The sequence below is a fragment of the Magnolia sinica genome, chromosome 5 (assembly GCF_029962835.1).
Source record: "Magnolia sinica isolate HGM2019 chromosome 5, MsV1, whole genome shotgun sequence".
NCBI classification, from domain to species: domain Eukaryota; kingdom Viridiplantae; phylum Streptophyta; class Magnoliopsida; order Magnoliales; family Magnoliaceae; genus Magnolia; species Magnolia sinica.
Genome location: NC_080577.1, coordinates 110,829,257 through 110,853,534, shown reverse-complemented (window position 1 = coordinate 110,853,534; position 24,278 = coordinate 110,829,257). Strand labels below are relative to the sequence as shown.

Below are 24,278 nucleotides of genomic sequence, written 5' to 3'. Positions count from 1 at the left end.
AGATGAGAATGTAAGAAGGCCGAAAAAATAGGTGTGGATTCAAAAAATGTGGGGTGAAATGGTCGTTAGAAAGATGATGCATGAACGGTTGGAGGGACAGATTTTTCAGAGTTTGTTTTTTTTTTTTTTTGTCGTTTTTTAAGGAGCTTGACTTTGACCCGTATCTCATGTATGCGTTCTCAAGGTGAGTCTGGGCAATAGCTTAGTGAGTTCTTGACTACGGGGTGCAGCTTGATGTGTGTTGTATATCCATGCCGTCCATCCATTTTGAATGCTTATTTTATGTAATGATCCAAAAAATGAAGTAGATACAAATCTCAAGTGGACCACATTACAAAAATTTTAAAAATCCGCGTTGATGAAGCATTCATTGTCCTTAATTTTCGTGCAATTAAATAGCTAAATGAAAATTTTAAAAATCCGCGTTGATTAAAAAAAAGTCGAAACTAGCGTCTTTTAGTAATCAGTGGATGTTTTTGGGTGTGGCATATTTCTGTTGACGTCCATGAAATCAACGGTCGCAATCACGTAAGCATAGGTTCATGGGCAATAACTACTGGCCTCAGGGCACTATATAAAATGTGAGACCTGTAAACTCGCGAGACCTTCCATACACTTCTACTTAAACAATAGCATCTTTTCAGTGGACCAGATCGATGAGTTTTGATCATTATCATATTTTTATACAGTGATACCCTGAGACATGTACCCTAGCGACCGCGCGGGTGTTACGATTTCAACGCCGCATAGCACGCCCTATTTTGACCATTACATGAGAAGCTACAATTTTGGCATAATTCAAGATGGGCCGCACAATGCATACGGGCCCCACTTGCACAAATCCCCATATTGTCAAATCAATCAATCCATCAATTCATCAACCCATCCATCAATCAAGTTATCCATCACTCATGTCACTCTCTCCCCATTAGTCAAACAAACCCATGCCATTCTCATGCAACCCATACCCCTACCTATGCTAGCTATCATTCTCTTATTCTTTTTCTCCCCATTTTATCCCTCCATCTTCCCCTTATTCCCTCCCTATCCTAAAATCTCTACCACAATAACTCCTCAACTCCCTCTCATTTTTACCATTTCCTAGCAAGAGTAGAAAGGGATTAAGAGAGAGAGAGAGAGAGAGAGAGAGAGAGAGAGAGAGAAATATTAGAAAGATTATGTAGAAATTAAGAGAGAGAGTGAAAAGAAAGAAAGATTAGGAAGAGATTAAGAGAAAAGAGAGCTTGTGAGATTATTAGGAAAAATCAAAAGAGTAAGAATAAGAGAATAGACAAAAGTGAGATTAAAGAAGATTAGAGGTAAAGAGGACCATGTGGACTATTCCACATCAAACAACGGGGATTAAACGCACACTTAGACGGTGAAAATTAGCATGGACCACCTTGTGTGGCCCACTGTGATATTTATTTTCTTTTTTAACCAATTAATTGTGTAAGCACACTTAGATGGTGAAAATACACCAAAAATTTGATATGATCCAAAGCTTCTTGTCTCCACCATGAGTTGGACATTCAAATGGATGGAGTGGATTTCCTAGGTGGGCCCTACCTCACTCTTAAAACACAAAAGATGGAGAGGGGTAGTGGCACCACGTCCGTGGACACAAAAATGTTCAGAGACATGTCTCTAGAGCAATTACCTTTCAAAGCCACCATGTGGACTTCACTCGCGGGCCCCATCATGATGTGTGTGTGTGTGTGTGTGTATCATGCACACCGTCCGTCCGATTTCCCTTCTCATTTTAGGCGTTGAGCTCAAAAATGAAGCTAATCCGAATCACGTGTGGGTCATACCATAAATGCCAAGGGGTTGGGTTACCCACGTCATTTCTTACTTTGCATGGATGTTAATTTGGAGTGAGTTTTCACTCATGTGACCCCTATTGATGTATTTCTTAGATCCACACCATCCATCCATCTATTAGCTCATTTCACTAGTGGAGCCCAAAAATCTACCTGATCTAACCATCAGGTGGACCACACCATGACCGATGGTGGGAGTGGGGCACCCGAACTTTCTAAGGTCTACTGTTGTGTGTATAAGTGGTGGACCTACCCATCATTAGACTTCTTTGGTCCATAGAGAGCCTGCCGATATAATGGACGGAATGGATTATCCACTAGTGGACCCCACATAGTCAAAAAAAATATATATATATAAAAGAAGAAAGAAAAACAACAAAAATATGTCACTAGAGGTTATTGCCGTGAGGGGTGGAAGACCATTTGGGCTGCCCCCACCTTTATGCATTTGTTTAATCCACACCGTCCACCATTTTATCCATATAATTTTTGGCCATGTGATAAATTTTGAGGCAAATCTTAGTCTCGAGTGGGCTGTACTAAGGATATTAATGTTCATCTGTTAAAACACTCTAGGGCCCGCTTTGGAGTCCCTGATCATCCAAACCAGTCCTAGTCACAGTTAATTTGATCCCATTCGAGGTGGCCAAGACGGTGAATGGATTACATCATCCACTTAGGGCCCACATTAATAGTATATGCAAAACATACTAATAACATGAAAAATACATGAATGCCATGCAAGCTGGAGTTAACCAATTCTTGGCCAATTTTGTGTCTCACAAGTGGGACTCTGTTTTGATATTTATATTAAATTCACACCATCCACCGCCTTTTCAAGATCATTTTAGGCATTGGGCCAAAATATGAGACAAATTTGGGTCTCAAGTGGGTTGTAATGAGGGAAACAAACCATTGCTGTTGAAATCTTCCAAGGCCCACTGTAGAGTCCTTGTTCCTCCAAATCAACCCAAATCAAAGCCCCATTAGACCCGCTCGAGATGGACTACATGGTAAACAAAGTAGAAAATCCACATGGGGTCCGCACTGATGGTGCATAAATAAAAAAGATAGACAAAGGAAAATGGAAGGCGTCACTGGGAGGAAGCCTCCTTGGGCTGCCCCCACACATGGGACCCTACATGATGTATGTATCATATCCACTCCATTCATCCGCCTTATCATATCATGTTAGGCCATGGGCCCAAATTTTAGGTTGATCCAGATCTCAGGTGGGCCATACCATAGGGTAATGTGGTGTTAGAAACCTATTGGACTTTGGGATTTCTTGGTTTCGGGATCTCTTGGACGACTTGAGAATTCCCAGTTTTAGGATACCTTAGACTTAGGAAACCCTGAAATCAAGATCCCTTAGATCTTTGGTTATATTTGACATCTTTAATTCAAATCCTTAAATTAGTTGACATGTGAATGTTGAAACTATGTTTTTATTAAAATCCATTTAGGCATATACTTTGCCCGAACTGATGAAGTCCTAAGACTCAGATGGGCCATGAGCATATGATCACATCCTAGTGACTAACCAATGATCTGTAATCGTCAATTTACATTAGCAATGATTAGATGGTGCAAATCATCCTACTAAAGTAATTATAGTGATGTCATTGATAATCTGATTATTTTGGGATATCATTATGGGCCATATGCCCAAATGGATTGGTAGCATAGTGACACACGTGTTGTACATGTGGGTGTCCAGCCGGGTCACTCCTACTAGACCCAGTCTTGTTATATATATATTCTATTCATGCCTTGCAGGCTCCATGAGAAGCTGATATTAGTATAACGTGGGTCATAGCACATAGACTTATATATTTTTAGTGGGTAATGTTGTTCAGTTCCCACACTCTATATATGATGTGCTGATTAAGGCCAATTATTGTCTGATATATCTAATAACATGCTAGTATACTTGGCCTCATAGGACACACTAAGAACATGCTTAGTATAATGACATAATATCTAGACATATACCCATACGCATCATTTGTATGCATGTTGTGGGTGGTGATTGACTATAGCATATGCCATTGGGCTGAGACACTTAGGGGACTCCATATGAGACAGGGTTGCCCCACATGATCACACTGTATGTGTAGGTTTGATGCATGACTTGGATGGTATGACATGCATTTCGCATCTTGTATGTTACGATCACTTTACGCCCTAACGATATTAGGGTTATGGCCTCCACAGGCATATCGTGGATAGCCAGATTGGATACTGAAAATATCTGTTCTAGCATTAGGGTGCTATAGATGTCCTTAGGTGAAAGTCTCTAAACCCTTGTAGTACCAATAAGATGCTTCATTGTCGAGACCGAGTGGATAACATGAGCACTCGAGTGCCGAACACCAGTAGGTCGCGTCTCCCACTGTGTTATGGTTAGTTGAAAAGGGGTGTGACCTTATCTGCCCGAGGGTATGGGGCTGTAAGCTAGGTTGAGTTTGACTAGCTCGAAAATGGGTCTGCTATCGACGAGCCGGGTGGGCATTGACATACTACTGCCAAGGCGAATAGTGATGTCTCTTTCACTCACTTGGTCATGCGCACGATGGGGCGGCAGCTAGTGTTGAAGTGTACTAGGCCCCGGTGATTTTTTTAGTGACGAATCGTACTGATATGTGGACCAGTTGATGATTGACATACTAGCATTGCATCTCTAGCATATGACATTCGACCATGCGGGCCTTGCATTGCATAGCCTTGGTATGACTAACATCATTTATGGACTTGTCAGTTTAGCCTTCCATCATTTCCGCTTACTCTGATATTTGTATGCTTGGCACATGCATTGCGCACATACGCAAGCACTCTCTAAGCTTCGTAGTAAGCTTATGTACGTTCATTATGTGTAGGTTATGACCGCAGCAACATTGAGGCAGGAGCATGTGCCCGATCTTTTGAAATTTTGTTATATGATGTATTTTCCTTTCAACATTGTACTCAAATATTATATTAGTGGATACGTGGTGATGACGTTTTGATGACTTGGGACACTTGTGATTATGCTCATTTACAAAAACAAAAACTAAAAAATTCACACTGAAAATCCTCCTTGTAAGATCTTATGATCAGAACCTGACGCATGGAAACCGGGAGCCGAGAATGGGGTACTACGGAGGCTATTGGCACCGGATTCGGTAGTCGGAAATTTTGTGAGCCCAATTCCCGAGTTTAGAGCGTGACACAAAATCTGACTTTACAATCCAAAAAAAATGGAGGGTTGTGGTGAACATGAACATGTATTATATGCATGTCCCCCAGGGCCGATTCCGCATTATGTTTTTTTATTTTTGTTACACACACACACTCACCCCTCCCTCGCACACTCATGCACTTACACCCACATGCACGCACACCAACCCACATACTCTCGCACGCTCACACCACAAGGGGTGCTCAAACCCGTGACTTCGTGTTGAACCTCTAGAGAGTCTACCACTAATGCACGACAATATCAACCTCGTGTTGAACCTCCAAAGAGTCTACCACTGATGCACGACAATATGCGCGAGCGGGAGTCGCATCATGGTAGAACCATATCTCCAGGGGAAATGTGGGCCCATCATTATGTATTTGCCTTACATCCATGCCTTCAATCCATTTTGACATACCATTTTAAGGTATGATCCAAACAATAAAGAAGACCGTGTGGACTATTCTACATCAAACAATGGGGATTAAACGCCCACCATTAAAAACCTCAAAGGGCTCATTGTAAATTTTATTTTCCATACAAGGTTGACGGATTTACACAAACATGTTCGAAGGGACCACACAAATATCAGCTTCATCCAAAACTTTTGTAGCCCACGAGAATCTTTTAATGGTCCATCAATAAAGAAGACCGTGTGGACTATTCTACATCAAACAATGGGGATTAAACGCCCACCATTAAAAACCTCATAGGGCTCATTGTAAATTTTATTTTCCATACAAGGTTGACGGATTTACACAAACATGTTCGAAGGGACCACACAAATATCAGCTTCATCCAAAACTTTTGTAGCCCACGAGAATCTTTTAATGGTCCATCACCGATGTTTCATGTGGTGTGGCCCACCTGAGATTTGGATCTGCTTCATTTTTGGAATCATGACCTAAAATGAGTTGTTAAAACTGATGGACGATGTGGATTTAAGGCGCACACATCATGGTCGACCCCATAGTCAGGGATCCACCGACCTCCATTGAAGTCGCGCACATCTCCAAGGTACACACGTGGGAGGGTGACCACTGGTATGTTGTCACCGTTACTTTAATGACCAGATCATATGTTATGATCATTTGATATCTATATTTTCTTTTTAAATGCAAATGCACTTAAACTAGTGGTAAATAAGTAATGATAGTTTACATAGTATTTATAATAATTGTTTACATAGTGATTGGTATTGTTTACACGCAGGTTTCTTGAAAGAGAGAGCTGATTGTGTTATCAGCCTCTGTGAGCTCCACTATGATGTATGTGTTTCATCACGCCGTCCATTCATTTTGTTAGATCATTCCATGGCATGAGCCAAAAAAACAAGGTAGATCCAACACTCTTGTAGCTCATAAGAAGTTTTTAATGTTAGGTGTTCAATTGTTTTTTTGTGGTGTGGTCCACTTGAGCTTTGATCTACCTCATCTTTGGGCTCTTCCTTAAAATGATTTGAAAAAATAATAGATGCGTGGATATAACATATACATCATAGTGAGTCACACATATTACAAGGTTGAGTTTTACCCAAAGTGGAATTTATTTGCTTATATATCGCGGTTTACATGCATTTACCACCCACCAAACAAGCCCTGTTGAACAAACCGTGTAGCGCTGAGCATGTGGGCAGATTCGATTTCAGAATGTATTAGGTGCGGCCACATCCTCATCCAAAACGTGTAGCCCTTACCATGGGGCCACATTGATGTATGTATTTTATATCCACGCCATCCATCAAATTTTCATATCATTTTAGAGCAAGAATCTTATAAATGAAACAATCAAAATCTCAGGTGGACTATACTATAGGAAACAATGGTGATTGAACACCCCGCATTAAAAACTTTTTAGGACCCATTGTATTGCTTGTTTGCCATCCTACCTTTTAATAGGGTCTCATAAACCTGTACAAAAGGGGGGAAATAAAAATTAAGTTGATTTAAAGCTTTTGTGGCCCAAGAAGTTTTTAATGGTCAATCATCACTGTTTTCTATGGTATGGTTCACTTGATATTCAGATCTGTTTAATTTTGGGCTCATGCCATAAAATGACCTAGAAAAATGGATAGATTACATGGACATAGAATACATAAATAAATGTGGCCCCCTCGGTAAGGGCCACACCGCCTTGGGTGACGTTGGGCCCCACCTCATCTGCACCCATCCGGTTTCTAGACGGATGACACTAAAGTCTACAATGGGCTGTTATGGGAAAGAAAGTTACGTGGGGCCACCATGACAATTTTGAGAAATCCATCATATATTTGTTTGCCATCCACCGTTTATCCGTTTGCCATATATTATGTAATCTTCACTTGGATTAACTAAAAATATAAACAACTTGTAACATGTATAAAATCCTAGTGGCCCTATGAATGTTCCAAAGGTGGTCATTCAACCCTCACTTTTTCCTCACGCGTGACTCACTTGAATATTGAATTCTCCTTTTTTTAAAAAAAAAATTCAATGTACCCTTCTCAGACCTTCGAGTACCTGCACAGGAAGAAGACAAAGGAGACCCTGGCTAGAGCAACCCTCCGATGCCAAGGTCAGGCTACGAATCTGTGCTTATTAGTATCGAGGGGTTTTGGGTTAGAGATTTTGTGTGCCTTTACTCATGTCAGCATATGTATTTATAACCTTTTGAGGGCGGTGGCGTATATGACAATGCCTTTTGGATGGTGATTGCATATTATGGAAGATATTTTCCTTCGGATGTGTCGTGATTTATTTCTTGAAATCCTCGACGAATATCTCGAAGGATAATCCTATCATATCTTAATATATTGTAAGTGTATTTGAATTCCGAGGTGGTGGTCTATCTGAGGCCGACGTCAAGTTCAGTATCCGAGGCCGATGCCGATATCCAGGTCGACCTCCAAAGTTAGTAACCAAGGCCGAGGTCGACTTCCAAAGTTGGTAACCGAAGCCGACTTCCAAAGTCAAGGTCTTTGATGACCTCCAAGGCTGATGTTATTTTTCGGCTCTTAAACAATCCATAGTCTTCGAGTTTGTACATCTGGTCAGTCCATTTTTACACATAACAGTTTTCTTACAAACATTACAATTGGCCCCAAGCGACTTTCTGAGCACACCTGCATCCCAAATAAATAATAATTCTACCCTTTTCTTCTTACAAGCCATGCTTAACACAAACTTGTCGTTTTTTAATTGGATTTAAATAAAGTGATTGTCATTAAACCATAAGATCATGAGATATATATTATGTAAATTGTAATTTATTTATTTGTTTAAGAATGACTAAAATATCTTGAACCCAAAAAATCAATAGTTCATAGTCAATTTAAAAAACAGTCAATCATTCAATGGCTAGAATCATCCAACCAGCTAGGTTTTTGTGTTGTGGCTCGGATATGACATTGACCATTACATGCAAGGTTTCAGTTATTATTCAAAGGCAACAAGGTAAAAATTAAAAAAGACAAGGAATAGAAAAGTTACGAGAAATGATGATTTTAAAAGAATCCATATCCTCTATTGCTGAGAAACGGAGAGTTTATATTTCTTGCATTTTTACTAGGTCATGTCATCACTAATGGCATTATTACGACAATACTAAAGTCATCAGTGATAACATGACCCAATAAAAAAGAAAAGAAAAGAAATGAGATAATAAACTCTTGCGTGTCATTGCACGTGTGGACCGGAATAGCTGCAACAACAGTTTTATAGGGAGTGGTAAAATATACAAGCTATGGGATGCCCAACATGTTCTATATTTAAAATCCACCCCATCCATCCATTGAGAAAGTTTATTTGGACCGTACATACGGAAGATCATTACAAAAACATTATATAATCTGCACCAATTCAAACAATGTAAAATTCTTCCCTAAACCATAAGTTCCCAGGCCCGTTGAGTCTTATATCAGGATGGTTTTTTATTTCCTCTGTGCTACACCTGATTAACGAGTTTGATGACAACTACACACCATGTTGGCCCATCACACAAACATACGGTTGGCACCCCATCCCCGTTGCAATATGCGGTGTATATCCCGTGTGAGTAGTACAATACATGATTTTTGTCTGTAGAGCCTAATGTCCAAGATATACATGATGGACGGATGGATTTTATGCATACAAGATGGAGGGCTCCTAGAGCTTGCCTGTGACCCCAAGCTCCGTGGACCCACCATGATGTTTGTGTTATGTAACTTATATTCACTCCCCCGTCCATCAGTTTCACCAACATATTTTAGCAATGATACCAAACACGAACACAGATCCAAAACCAAGTGTACCACATCATAGGAAAATAGTAAGGATGGAAATGGCCACCGTTAAAAACCATTTGAGGTCCCACCATGATGTTTATACACCATCCAACCCATTCATAAGTTTACTCAAAAAAGGTTTCAACGGTGGACATTTAATCCCCACTAGTGTGGCCCACTCGAGTTTTGGTCTAAATATTTTTTGTGAAATATCCTAAAATGAGCCGATGAAATGGACGGACAGAGTGGATAAATTAATATTAGCATGAGGATGATTTTTTTGCCATTGTAACTGATGATTTTTTATTTTTATTTTTTAAAAAAACCCTTTAACCGTTCTTTATGGGAACCAATTGAATGGGTTAATGAGTTTGAGTTTTGTGCTATACTTTATCCATGAAGTGCCCCACAATTTGAATGGTCTAGATAGCTCAACATATTTGCCACATATAAGGAGCGTTGTCCACTTTTTAAAAATGATAATGAATCCACCACCTTAATTTTCTTCCATTGTGTGTGTGGTGTGAGGGTGGATGTGGGCGTGGAGATTAACATACCCATCTCACATCCAAATGTGCCACTTAGAAAATCTCTTTGCACATGGTGCACTACAGCAAAAAAAGTCATTTAGGAACGGTTTAAAACCGTTCCTAAATTATTCAGGAACGGTTTAAAACCGTTCCTAAATGATGCGTCGTAAAAAAGGAACGGTTCAGAACCGTTTTGGGCACCGTTTCAAATTTTAGAAATGGAATTTTATCAACGGTTTGAAACGGTCATATATTAGGGAATAAATTTTAGGAACGGTTTTAAACCGTTCTTAATGTTGCCAAGGTCAGATTTTAGGACAATTTTAGGAACAGTTTCAAACCCTAATAAACATACGAAATTTAGGGTCAAGGGAAATAAATTAATAGAAGTTTATTGCATTCCATCAAAATAGAGATTAATCTAAATAAAAACATAAGAAGCAGAGAGGTATGCTCGTCTTAAGACTGCAACTAAGTTCATTTATCTAAAAATATCTACAATGTTGAGTAACAAAGCATCAATGTACATGGGGCAGAACATGCGCACCTAGACCGATAAGATTTTCATTTTCATCCAAAAAGCCCTAATGATTTTCAGATATTTCTTCCTCGGAAGTCCTTCAAACAACCTTGGCCTTGGATGCAGAACATGGGTTGGACTTCTTTTTTATTTTCAAACTTGTGGGCCTCGTAAGTCCTATCCATTGGTGTGATTGTCCGGAAAGCCTCTTCCAAGGTATGGCCTAATAGATGAAGGGTCCGAGTTTCATACAAACTGGCTACACTGTAGTACAACAGAAAATGCAACTAAGAACATGCAAAAGTACTCAAAATCGAGACCAAACAAATATATATAGATATCTAAATTCTCATCTACTTTTCTACATATAAAAAGTATTGTTTCAAATCTTACAATTGTTTTAGATTTAGTAGATCTGTAAATATGTTTCCAATGGGCCCAGATAGGGAATTGTGGCTAAGATTCCTGCATTCAGATAAAATGTGATTCATGAAAATATGTCCCATATTCATAAACCAAAACCTTTTTGAGTTCGTATTCAACAAGAAACTCACAGGGAGCAGAGATATTTCATAGAAGCCAAGGAGGTAGGGATGTTCTGGCTGATTTGATTGAATGCCAAATTTCTGCATTGCAAAAGAGAAGAAATCAATACTGATCACAATGACCTGGCATTTTTCTATCCAAAGCCTATATTTAAGTCATTCTACCATATCAACAATCAGGAGAGAGAGAGAGAGAGAGAGAGAGAGAGAGAGAGAGAGAGAGAGAGAGAACCATCAAACGGATCAGTAGTTGCTGAGGTTGCAGAAAACAGTAATGCAGAATACAGAAATGCGAGGAGACAACGCATCAGAAGCAGCTTAGCCATTGCTGCGAAAAGCTAAGGAACAGAATGCTTGGAAAATATCTCTGTAATTGCCTAAAAAAAGAAACAAATGATTGATTTAATAGTAATCCCAACTCGACAGATAATCCCAAAAAATCCAGATCAAGAAGAAAAAAATACAGAGATATGAGGAAATCAAAGCAACCATAAAGAAACCTGAATTAAGAAAGAAGAGAGACAAATTTGAAAACCATAACAGAGAAATTTACAGTCAGCAGCACAAATCATCTAGTAATCCATAGGCAAAAAAAATAAAAAATATAAAATCAAGAACAGTAACTCATTCCATGCTGGGAATTATATAAAATCAAGAACAGTAACTCATTCCATACTGTTTTTTTAAAGGCAACTAAAATTGCTTATAAAAGGAAGCTTCAATGGATCTCACTGAGAAAATCTCCAAAATGGGAAATCAGAAAACAGAGATTACAGAGGTCCAATTCATTGATGCTCAAGATATACTGATTCTACACAGTCGAGAATCAAGTGACAGAAAACCTTTCAAGAACTGTGATTTGATCATTTGAATCCGTTAATCTCTCAAAGAATTCAAAGATCAACCACAAGAATCACCAAAAGAATATCAAATTCGATCAAAAAACATCTAAAATCTTCGAAAAGTGAAGTTGTTAAGCCAGAATTTCATGTTGGAAAAAAAAAAAAAAAAACAGACGAGTTTATCTGCGGGGATCTGGACATCACAAGAACAAGTAAAATTCAAGAAACTGCATTCAATCTAATAGTATTTAAGTTCGAAATCGTCTGAAGAAATCCAAGATTATCCATGGAAGATCATCATAATTGGCTCGAAATGTGTTGCATAGACCTCGAAATCTTCGAAATCCGTCAACAAGCGTGAAATTCAGATGAAAGAATCGAAATGAGGAGAGAATTAGAAAAGAAGACATTGCAGAGATCAGATCATCAGCTGAAATCAGAGAATTATATTCAAAAACTGCAATTCGATGACTATCTATTGAAAATCATTAAAATAGATTGAAATAATCGAAAAAAAGAAGAGAGAATCGAAGATAGGAGATTTCTAATCATGAAGAAGCTGAAAGAAGAAGAACTAGGGATGGATATTGACTTTTGAGAAGCTCTTACAGATTCCAGAATTCTGAGAGAGAGAGAGAGAGAGAGAGAGAGAGAGAGAGAGAGAGAGAGAGAGAGAGAGAGAGAGAGAGAGTCATCATTGTAAATGAACTGACCAAAAATGATGCAAAATGCTCTGAAGTCATCACTGCATTAAAACCCACAACAGGCACCAGCGAAGCCAGCAAAGTTCCCAAGACAACCTGCATTGACGAAGATAAATATCAAAGAAAATCTTCCTATCAAAAGGAAATAGTTCATCGATAACAGACTATATGTCTCCAGTGAGGTAAGTTGCAGGACATTCAGAGTGATCCTACAAGGTTCACGAAAGAAGTAAAAGTTATACAAGCTTCCCAATGCCATACATTTTTTTAAAGAATGGATACTTATGAGGGGAGCATAAGCAGCGTACAGCCGAGAAGAGTAGCGACCAGTTAAAATGCACAGAAGCACGTGCATTGGGATAAGATTAATAATGAAGGTATAACCTCCCCAAGAGCAAACCTGAAAAAGAAAAATATCTGCCAAAAAACCTTTAATATGATGGACAGCTGACAGTAATGGTAACTTCAATAGATCAAGCTTACCATGTAAAAGTAAGCAAGAGCATTTAAAGTTGCATAGAAGAGGGATCATGTGTTCAATGTCTGCATATGATTTGAATCATTATTAGATAATGGTCTAAGATGAAGTAACACCAAGTCATCTTAATTCTTTATCCAGGACACCATTCAAGACACCAAGCAGCAGGGTTGTTTGGGCAGCTAATTCTTAAATGGAATAAATATAGCATCTAGCTAGAGTTAGTTTAAGAATTCAATTAAATGGTCTCATCTCAAAATTTAAGAAAATTCCAGTTTGTAGGCAGTTAAACTCATGTAAATTACTATACGAAAGCTGAGGAAAATTCAGTAAACATTATCCAAGGCAATTGTTTTCTTGACCCACTTGTTTGGCCCAATGAGCACTCCCATCCAATCAATCAAGCTATTCTCTCATTTAACCCAAAATAAATAAATTCAACAAATTAAAAATAAATCCAGATTCAATGAAAAGAATCTGAAAAGCAACATTCCATTCATTAATGCAAGAACAAATAAAAATCATAATAAAATTAAAACATAAAAATCCATTTCAGATTCAATCAAGTGAATGTAAAAAATTACAACTATTGCATTAAAAAAATAATAATAATAAAGGATGTGACTTTTGTAATCCTTCAAAATAGCATAGTTGTACATATGTTATCCACTGTTTCTTAAATGGTGCATTTAGCATTCATGTATATCAGTCAAGACTATCCAGATCTCCTACCGTGCATTTAGCATTCATGTATATCAAATCAGGAAATAGAAGTTACTCCTCAACTATCATACCCTATTACAATATCAGTAATTTGAACTTAAGGCAAACACATAATTAAGGAAACTGTAATTTTCCCATCTGATTGAGTATTGAGATATCATAGACTAACCCTAGTTCCAATAACAAACGGACCCAAACCTGCTGCTGTCAATCACAGGCTCCACTGGATGTGGCTCCCTGTTTCTTAGAAATGCTCCAGCATAAAGCTCTCCTGCTTAAAACATTCCATGTGCTTAATAGAAATAATGGTATTGTCTAAGACTGCATCAATTTCTTTTCCTCTTAATTGTAACTAAAAGATCATTGAACCTGTGGTCTTATCTTCAAGCTTGATAATGCACTCCTCCCCTTTGCTGATTACTTTTAATGCCCCTTCCCATGCCCATTTGTTGACATTCCATTCATCAGCCCTAGAACAAACATAATTATTTAGAAACTGTCTCCATTAAGTGCAGTGCTTTTAAGTGCTCCTATGGCAACCCATGAAAGTAGGATCTCAATCCAACTTCCTAAAATGTACCATGGGTGACAGATCCAAGTGATTCCTCAAGAGGTGCTGGACCTATCATATCTTCTATCACCTGAAAATCAGACCAATCCAGTCATCAAATGTACCACGCGTACATTGAATGTGGACACTGATCAATTCTCCTAACCATCCTTTCTTTGTACACATGGCCCATCTGATGACCATACATACCCGAAATTTGGGCTTTGGCACATACAGGGCAGGCCCACCTGAGGAATGCCCTAGGTCTCTCGCACACACATGGCACATTCTCAGCAGTATCCATCACAATTCTCAAAGCTTTTAGGTACCAATCACTGTGAGGAATGGTTGATAGTCTCACACAATCTACAACAGGAAAATTTAAATGCAAAATAAAAAAGCAGCATCAGAGTAACCAGTAGCCAGCAAAAAATAATTTGGAATGTCCAGACTGTGCAGGATAAAATAATTTTGGAGTTGAAAAAATACAACACCATCTTCCATGACTCTTAAAACCAGCAAGCTCATCTGAAAACCACTGGCATTAGTCTCATTGCTGCTCATCCTAACAGAGAATTATAACCCCAACTACTCAATTAATGGCACACGCATACCTCCGTTCAGATTGTGCTGTGTCCATCTGATTTAACCAGTTCCATAATACATCTTTTCAAGTTCATCATAAGTCCATATAAAGTATATTCCCAACATCCTGTGAAGTAATGCCAAGACGCATAAGCTGAGGATGCTCTAATCGAGATACTCTTATAGTAATTGCCACATCGCCAAAAGGGATATTTTCTTCCTTCTGTAATTACTCCAACAACCACAAATAGAGTGGGTCTGATGGTGTCTACCCACTTGGAACTAGGGAGTACCACCAACCTGAGCCAATAGGCCAGGAAAGGCGCTAGCTCGCCGGCCTTGTTGTATTCCTCTTGGCGCTTGACCCTTTGTCTTAGACCATTTAGTTCAAGTCAAGTTCAGAGCCGAGTTGAGTTGAGTCAAGCTCGGTCTAGCTTGGACTCGGCTTGAAATTTTTTCGAGTTCAAAATATCAACTCAACTCAGCTTGAACCCAGTTTCGAGCCGAGTTGAATCAAGCTTTTCCAAGTCGAGTTGAGCAAGTTAACCGAGCTAACTCGGTTCGTGTACAGCTCTAAAGATAATCTTAATTTTTGGTTCATAATAAATCTACAATGGCACCCATAATCAGAAAATTTACATTGACTTGTATCCAATGTATTCAATTTTAGTAATTTCTAGGCACTTACATATATCATCCATCAAACACTGCCAGAGTATCAAAGTTCTCATACGTTCAATGCATACATGATCTATACAAGTGACACGTGGTAGGTTCGACTGCATTGATCTGGCACTAGGATGGATGGCATATGTTTAAAAATAAAACCACGAGAAAATCATCTCCATTGCTTATTCTCCAGTTTACCACTGCAAATTTGACTCTTTAACTTTGTTTTCCACTGTCATTTTAATGGATAGGATTGCCTAATAGGAGTGATCTTTGACACATAAGCCATCTACATGAGGTCCCTTCAAGTGGGCGGACCCGATTTGCAGATAACCCTGCCACGTGTCCTATCGAGTGATGGGATATGTCACATGTATAGGGGAAAGCAGTGTTCTTAGGGAATCATGGGGCAGATACTGGGAATATGGTGTTTTTCAGTGAAACTAATGATATGTTAAAAGAGAGATGGTTACACGCTAAGAACTTTGAAACCTTGCCAAAAAAACAAGTATGCATGATATGATATGTTTTCATATTATAAGGGCCTAAATTAGGCATTATCTACCAGAAATAGTATTTTTTTTTTTTTTTCCCCATTCATACACTCACACCACACACCCACTTACACCACATGGGCACTTGATCCCATGATCTCAGTGTTGAAACAAAGTTTGTCTACCATTGAGCCATGGAGCCAAATCTGATTATGCTGCCATGTAGCCAAATCTGATTATGCAGTTATGTCATAAAAGAGTTCATACCATTTAAATATTCTATTCCTACAATACAGCTCACGCTATAAAAAAATATAACTAGAAGTAAAAGATTAGCCAATTTGGGTTTTCCCATCATATTTACAAATGAGTTTTTGAATATTTATGTGATTTTTAATATTAAAAAAAAAATCATTTTTCCTAGAAGTTTGACAAAATGTAGCCAATCGATAGATTAACCCGTGAAAAGTGTCATTTTTTCTAAAGACCTTGGATAACGGGGGGCTTCCAGAAATTCTCAATGGTACAGGTGAGAATTGTCATGTAATTATATAGTCGTTTTCTTTCTCTCTCTAAACAGAGGGGGGCCTTCCAGAAATTCTCAATGGAACAGGTGAGAATTGTCATGTAATTATATAGACATTTTCTTTCTTTCTCTCTAAACAGATACTAATCCGATAAGGAGGGCCATCCAGAAATTCTCAATGGAACAGGTGAGAATTGTCATGTAATTATAGACATTTTCTTTCTTTCTCTCTAAACAGATGCTAATCCGAGAAGCTAAAACACGATACCTGGTGACAAATCAACCACATGCAGAGGACAAGCCTGTTCACATCCCCAATCGAATGACAGAAATGGCATGCTGACAACACGTCTTCAACTTACTAGTGGACGGGCCCCACAACATGTTACATATCTCGTCCCTTTGTTCCCTTACCTATGGTGTTGGTGTAGCCACACAAAATAGGATGGCGCGGCTACGACGGAGGGTTATGTGGCATACGCTCGACTCCCGAGTTCCCGGGGTCACTTTTATCCAGTTTTCATTAATATGGGATTAATCCAGTCTAAATGCGCATTCTGGAACTTCCTAGAACATGAAGCACAATCACACAAGTTTACTAAAATAGAAGAAAATCAATTATACTTATATATACATACCTAAAAGAATACAAACGGGCGCACAAGGTGACGCCCAACAAATTCATAAAAAGAATAATATGTCAAAAAGAATAAAGCTGAGCCCTCAGCGCGGCGATCCAACGTGCCATCTACAGGTCCGATGAGGACCCGTTCATCAGCTGGAAGAAGAGAACCGGTCCTCCTCCTCAAGGCTCGCATCGTCAGGCTCCACGAAGTCTGAATCACCTGCATCTATGAACGGGTCTGGTTGGTGTTTTAAAACACCGTCCCAGAGTGGGAGTGAGTGATCAACTTAGTGGGGGCTATTAATCTCAAGTTATCATATGCATCAATTTTAATATGGTCTTAATGAAAAGCATACAATCACATACATCTAAGTAATCTTATTAATGCGCATGTATGCAGCATGATATGATGCATGCCCTCACAACAACGCTCCCTCGTGCGACAACATCTAACGATCGCCAATGCCAACACTCCCTCAGTGCGACCTCGACTGCCGAGTCGCTACCCTAACTAGTGCGATGCGATGCGATCGTGTTAGCCGAGTTATTAGTTAAGTCCATTCATCCAGCAGGTTTGGAAATCTGTTACACCTCACATATCATATGCCCTGAACTAGTTGCGAGGCCAAGGCCCCCCAATGCGTGAGGCCGAGACCCCGCGGTCCTTGACCTCGTCGGGTTTCCCCCATCCCCGACTTCAAGCACATGAGGGTGCTGAATGTGGGGTAGCTCGCGGTCACTACGGGGAGGCGCGTCACCCCAGTATAGGCCGATAGCTCGGACACAGTGTCCTATTCCACCATACCCGGCTCACGAGGCTGTGAACCATTTTCCAGTGGATTATTGATGGGCTACCTCGGTTGTAGGGTGTCACAGGTTCCATACAGATGTGAGCAAACAGGGTTAACAAACATGGTTGGTCAGACAGTAGGCTAGACCGCACGAGCCCAGGCGAGTACATGGCGGTACGACATCGGGTGCAAGCAACCCATGTAGTCCAACTACTGTCGCCCACACGCACTCGCCCAAATCCGCGGGTTTAGCCTCAAGGCGGTCCTACCTACGGGACCGCCTCAGCTCTCCTTGCTTTCTTGACCAACCCTAGGGTTTGGATGATGGTCCACCACAAGTCAACGGACAGGGTCATCATCTAGCAAAATCATCATCACATTCTCACACACCCACATACAATTTAAATTTATCTACTAAGCAGACTATCATGATTTATGAGTAATGGTGCATGTGTGTTGTGTGTGTTAGTGAGGAAGTTGCTCACTTCCCACAACTCATGGAAATCAAATTTGCACAAGAAATAATTAAGGCATGCATGCTATAGGGCAACATCATAAGAGCAATCCAACAAGACATCAACAAGTAATCAACAAATTTACACTAAGTCATGTAAGAAGCGAGAACAACATCATGTGAGGAAATCAAATAAAACATATAATTCCACACCACTCCAATATGCATAAAATCCTAGGTTTTTCTCTATATTCTCTAAAAACATCAACCAAGCAATCAAAATCATTAATCTCATAATGAAATTGGTACTAGACCACCTAGGAGTAATAGTCCACACCTATGGATAGTTGAGATCTTGAAAAACGACCTAAAAGCGCCAAACTCGATGTTGATCGGCCAGAATCCTAAGACAATACACTTGCATGTTAGGATTTCATACAAATCCTAGCTCAACACAAAGGATTACAAAAAGGATGGGTGCTTACCTCCCTAATCGGATGGAAATCGCTTGCATTTGTGGATGTGGCCTAAAATGTACCATGGGTGACAGATCCAAGTGATTCCTCAAGAGGTGCTGGACCTATCATATCTTCTATCACCTGAAAATCAGACCAATCCAGTCATCAAATGTACCACGCGTACATTGAATGTGGACACTGATCAATTCTCCTAACCATCCTTTCTTTGTACACATGGCCCATCTGATGACCATACATACCCGAAATTTGGGCTTTGGCACATACAGGGCAGGCCCACCTGAGGAATGCCCTAGGTCTCTCGCACACACATGGCACATTCTCAGCAGTATCCATCACAATTCTCAAAGCTTTTAGGTACCAATCACTGTGAGGAATGGTTGATAGTCTCACACAATCTACAACAGGAAAATTTAAATGCAAAATAAAAAAGCAGCATCAGAGTAACCAGTAGCCAGCAAAAAATAATTTGGAATGTCCAGACTGTGCAGGATAAAATAATTTTGGAGTTGAAAAAATACAACACCATCTTCCATGACTCTTAAAACCAGCAAGCTCATCTGAAAACCACTGGCATTAGTCTCATTGCTGCTCATCCTAACAGAGAATTATAACCCCAACTACTCAATTAATGGCACACGCATACCTCCGTTCAGATTGTGCTGTGTCCATCTGATTTAACCAGTTCCATAATACATCTTTTCAAGTTCATCATAAGTCCATATAAAGTATATTCCCAACATCCTGTGAAGTAATGCCAAGACGCATAAGCTGAGGATGCTCTAATCGAGATACTCTTATAGTAATTGCCACATCGCCAAAAGGGATATTTTCTTCCTTCTGTAATTACTCCAACAACCACAAATAGAGTGGGTCTGATGGTGTCTACCCACTTGGAACTAGGGAGTACCACCAACCTGAGCCAATAGGCCAGGAAAGGCGCTAGCTCGCCGGCCTTGTTGTATTCCTCTTGGCGCTTGACCCTTTGTCTTAGACCATTTAGTTCAAGTCAAGTTCAGAGCCGAGTTGAGTTGAGTCAAGCTCGGTCTAGCTTGGACTCGGCTTGAAATTTTTTCGAGTTCAAAATATCAACTCAACTCAGCTTGAACCCAGTTTCGAGCCGAGTTGAATCAAGCTTTTCCAAGTCGAGTTGAGCAAGTTAACCGAGCTAACTCGGTTCGTGTACAGCTCTAAAGATAATCTTAATTTTTGGTTCATAATAAATCTACAATGGCACCCATAATCAGAAAATTTACATTGACTTGTATCCAATGTATTCAATTTTAGTAATTTCTAGGCACTTACATATATCATCCATCAAACACTGCCAGAGTATCAAAGTTCTCATACGTTCAATGCATACATGATCTATACAAGTGACACGTGGTAGGTTCGACTGCATTGATCTGGCACTAGGATGGATGGCATATGTTTAAAAATAAAACCACGAGAAAATCATCTCCATTGCTTATTCTCCAGTTTACCACTGCAAATTTGACTCTTTAACTTTGTTTTCCACTGTCATTTTAATGGATAGGATTGCCTAATAGGAGTGATCTTTGACACATAAGCCATCTACATGAGGTCCCTTCAAGTGGGCGGACCCGATTTGCAGATAACCCTGCCACGTGTCCTATCGAGTGATGGGATATGTCACATGTATAGGGGAAAGCAGTGTTCTTAGGGAATCATGGGGCAGATACTGGGAATATGGTGTTTTTCAGTGAAACTAATGATATGTTAAAAGAGAGATGGTTACACGCTAAGAACTTTGAAACCTTGCCAAAAAAACAAGTATGCATGATATGATATGTTTTCATATTATAAGGGCCTAAATTAGGCATTATCTACCAGAAATAGTATTTTTTTTTTTTTTCCCCATTCATACACTCACACCACACACCCACTTACACCACATGGGCACTTGATCCCATGATCTCAGTGTTGAAACAAAGTTTGTCTACCATTGAGCCATGGAGCCAAATCTGATTATGCTGCCATGTAGCCAAATCTGATTATGCAGTTATGTCATAAAAGAGTTCATACCATTTAAATATTCTATTCCTACAATACAGCTCACGCTATAAAAAAATATAACTAGAAGTAAAAGATTAGCCAATTTGGGTTTTCCCATCATATTTACAAATGAGTTTTTGAATATTTATGTGATTTTTAATATTAAAAAAAAAATCATTTTTCCTAGAAGTTTGACAAAATGTAGCCAATCGATAGATTAACCCGTGAAAAGTGTCATTTTTTCTAAAGACCTTGGATAACGGGGGGCTTCCAGAAATTCTCAATGGTACAGGTGAGAATTGTCATGTAATTATATAGTCGTTTTCTTTCTCTCTCTAAACAGAGGGGGGCCTTCCAGAAATTCTCAATGGAACAGGTGAGAATTGTCATGTAATTATATAGACATTTTCTTTCTTTCTCTCTAAACAGATACTAATCCGATAAGGAGGGCCATCCAGAAATTCTCAATGGAACAGGTGAGAATTGTCATGTAATTATAGACATTTTCTTTCTTTCTCTCTAAACAGATGCTAATCCGAGAAGCTAAAACACGATACCTGGTGACAAATCAACCACATGCAGAGGACAAGCCTGTTCACATCCCCAATCGAATGACAGAAATGGCATGCTGACAACACGTCTTCAACTTACTAGTGGACGGGCCCCACAACATGTTACATATCTCGTCCCTTTGTTCCCTTACCTATGGTGTTGGTGTAGCCACACAAAATAGGATGGCGCGGCTACGACGGAGGGTTATGTGGCCTCGCACATAGGGTGGTATGGCGACTCCAAAGGATTGTGCAGCATCTAAAAAAAGATGAGGTTTATTGCCACACATGCAGCCACGCCAGGGGCTGGGCACCTACTAGGGGTTCTCGTGCTACTCTTTCTCATCTTCTCCATTTCCAACACCTCCCACCCCATCCTGTGGTAGGGAACACAACCAACTCATGCATTTCAGCAACATTGACCGACATCATATACACCGAGCAAGAATTGGAGACGTGGGACCAGCCAAGATACCAGTGTATCAATTTACAAGTGTTCATACGCTAAAGGCCTGATTGAATACCATCCAATAAGTAACCCTTTAACTTTTGGACAGCTGTATCTCTCTCTCTCTCTCTCATGAAAAGCCTTTTTTCCTCATGAAAAGATTGGACAACTGAAGAAAGTGCACATTAGCAAACTATGCATTTACTTTGATGATCAGGACCCTGTATATTTGCTAGTGAGACATTCGCATTGCAAAATAGGTTTTTGTGCCATGGGTAAACAAAGGCTAGCAAGCTATCCAAACAAGCATTATATTCATTAATGTCTTGTGATTATTTACCTAGATGTGAAAAAAGGTATTTGGAAGAGTGAAATGATTATGGGTGCTTTTGGTTCCTCCAAATTTCATGAAATATCATGAAACTCTGACTAAATTAGACTGATTAATCATATGAAATTTCATGATATTTTGTGCCACCCAACACATGGGCATTATTATATGAAATTTTGGGGCAGGCATGCCACGGCCTTTTTTGATAACAGTAGATAAATTATTTTTCCAGAACCTGGTGTGGCTGATCATCCTCTCAGACCAGCTACTTATCATCTCATTGTTTATGGAGCATTTATTTGAGAACAAAAGAGTTTTGATAGGGTACATTGCCCCCTACTACAGTACTATATGGTGGACGATTCAAAGGTGGCAACGGGCCAGGTAACCCTCTAGACCCGGCTTCAGGTCAAGCAAGGAGGTAGCATCTTGGTCTGACCCAACTTTATATGTACTGGCATGTGTTATCCTTTGCAAATATCATTTTAATCATTGGTTATGCAACCATCTATCTTAAATATGGAACATTGGTTTCACTCTTCTAATATGTGTATTTCTTTGTGCAGGTGGTCCACTTGATAAACGGATATATTAGGAAAATTCAAATGCGAATTATTTTGATAATCCACTTGAAGGTCTGGTCCCAACTAAATTATTTTGAGTGGGGCATGAACTTGCTATGCTAGGCCTGTGTTGGAGCTGGGACAGGATTCGAGCTGAGGGTCTCAAGTACTGTGTCGAGTCTGTGCGTAGCCTAAAAGTTGACTAGTTTCGTGAAGCAACTTCAACCATGGAGGAAGTGGCGCAAGCCCCACCTGGCTCAGGACAATCCGGCAATCTAAGCTGTGGAGCGGCTCCTACCTCTCACCTGCCTGCTGCTCTTGAGCTAGAACATGCTTCTTGCTCCACTCCACTGCTGCCGAAATGCATGCATCCTTTGATTTGAACTGCTCATGTTCTCATTACTACCATATAAAACTAATTGTCTCGTGATCATGCTTCATTGATGATCCTGCCCTTTGAATCTTGAACTCAAATAAATTTGATCCATTAAAAAAGTAACTTTTCAATGTTCCATGCTCATCTCTATCTATAGTAAGTGCATCTTCTGATGGCCCCTGCAGGATAAGAGTCAAGAACATGAACTGTTCTGATCATCTGATATGCAATCCAGGAGTGGAAACTGCCCATCTTTTACAGCAGGAGACACAATGCCCTATCAAAACCCTCTCCTGAAATATGTTTTTTTATTTTGTTTGTCTTGCAAAAACAGTCTTCTTCTTCTTCTTCTTCTGCTTCTTCTGCTTCTGCTTCTTCTTCTTCTCATCTTGCACAATCCATGTGTGATGCAAAGATGTGTTTCTCACTAGTAGGGTCAGCTCCCGTGGATGGTTCAGATTTACAAACAGCTCCCGTGGATGGTTCAGATTTATTTTGTACCCATGAGGCCCATAATCCTGACCGTTGACATTATGGAAACAGTCCATAGTCCATTGATCCAGATCGTTGATAGTATGGAACATGGTCCACAAATTAAGTAGCAACCCTGTTGAAAACATCTTTATCAGACAAGGAGAATTTTCCAAAAAGAGTATAGGAATTAAGGGGCCAGTCTGCAGAAACAATCTAAAAAACAAGAAGAAATACTTGTCAAAGATATGGTCCACCACTGAGGTGGGCCCGTGTATGGGAGGAATGGATCTCACTATCTGGGAGGTGCTGGCGTAACATACCATTGTTGTTTTCTTACAAGGAACCACCATAAGCTCCCCCACTCAGGTGGTACCTTATGTATTTCATGATCAACCATTATATTTACGAAGCTCATTAAGGCTGCATTTAGGTGGTTGAAGGTCATGCGGATGGAGGTCGGTGATCGGAAATCGGGTAGCGCCATTTGGCAATGGATTGCTGGCATGAGGACTGTTGTCTAATGTCTTAAATTTATTTGTAACTGGGTCTGTTGATGTCATTGACAGACATGTTGACGATGGTATTGATGCCATCAACAGATGCTCGACCCATTGAGAAAATTCGGAAAAATCCTAGTTGATTAATGGACAGTTTTTGAGGTTGCTACTTGATAGCATTGAAGGATCTTTGATGTCATCGTCTCATTTTCGATGTATGTTGA

General features: G+C 39.7%; 2 long non-coding RNA genes across 5 annotated transcripts; one reads left to right on the top strand and one right to left on the bottom strand.

The window, feature by feature from the left end:
• Positions 1 to 10,649: 10,649 nt before the first annotated feature.
• LOC131246691 (uncharacterized) lies at positions 10,650 to 14,791 on the bottom strand. 4 transcript variants are annotated; one of them, XR_009171471.1, is made up of 3 exons: positions 13,998 to 14,778; positions 12,437 to 13,899; positions 10,650 to 10,962 (listed from the first exon to the last, which is right to left on the bottom strand). It is a non-coding gene; the product is annotated as an uncharacterized LOC131246691 (long non-coding RNA). The 4 variants fall into 4 exon arrangements; XR_009171473.1 differs by having other exon boundaries at positions 12,437 to 12,523; positions 13,798 to 14,769; XR_009171470.1 differs by lacking the exons at positions 12,437 to 13,899; positions 13,998 to 14,778 and adding an exon at positions 11,114 to 11,483 and having other exon boundaries at positions 10,650 to 10,801; positions 10,891 to 10,962.
• Positions 14,792 to 20,798: 6,007 nt separating this feature from the next.
• Positions 20,799 to 23,219, top strand: LOC131246690 (uncharacterized). Its single transcript, XR_009171469.1, has 2 exons — positions 20,799 to 21,106; positions 21,191 to 23,219. It is a non-coding gene; the product is annotated as an uncharacterized LOC131246690 (long non-coding RNA).
• The last annotated feature ends 1,059 nt before the right edge of the window (positions 23,220 to 24,278 follow it).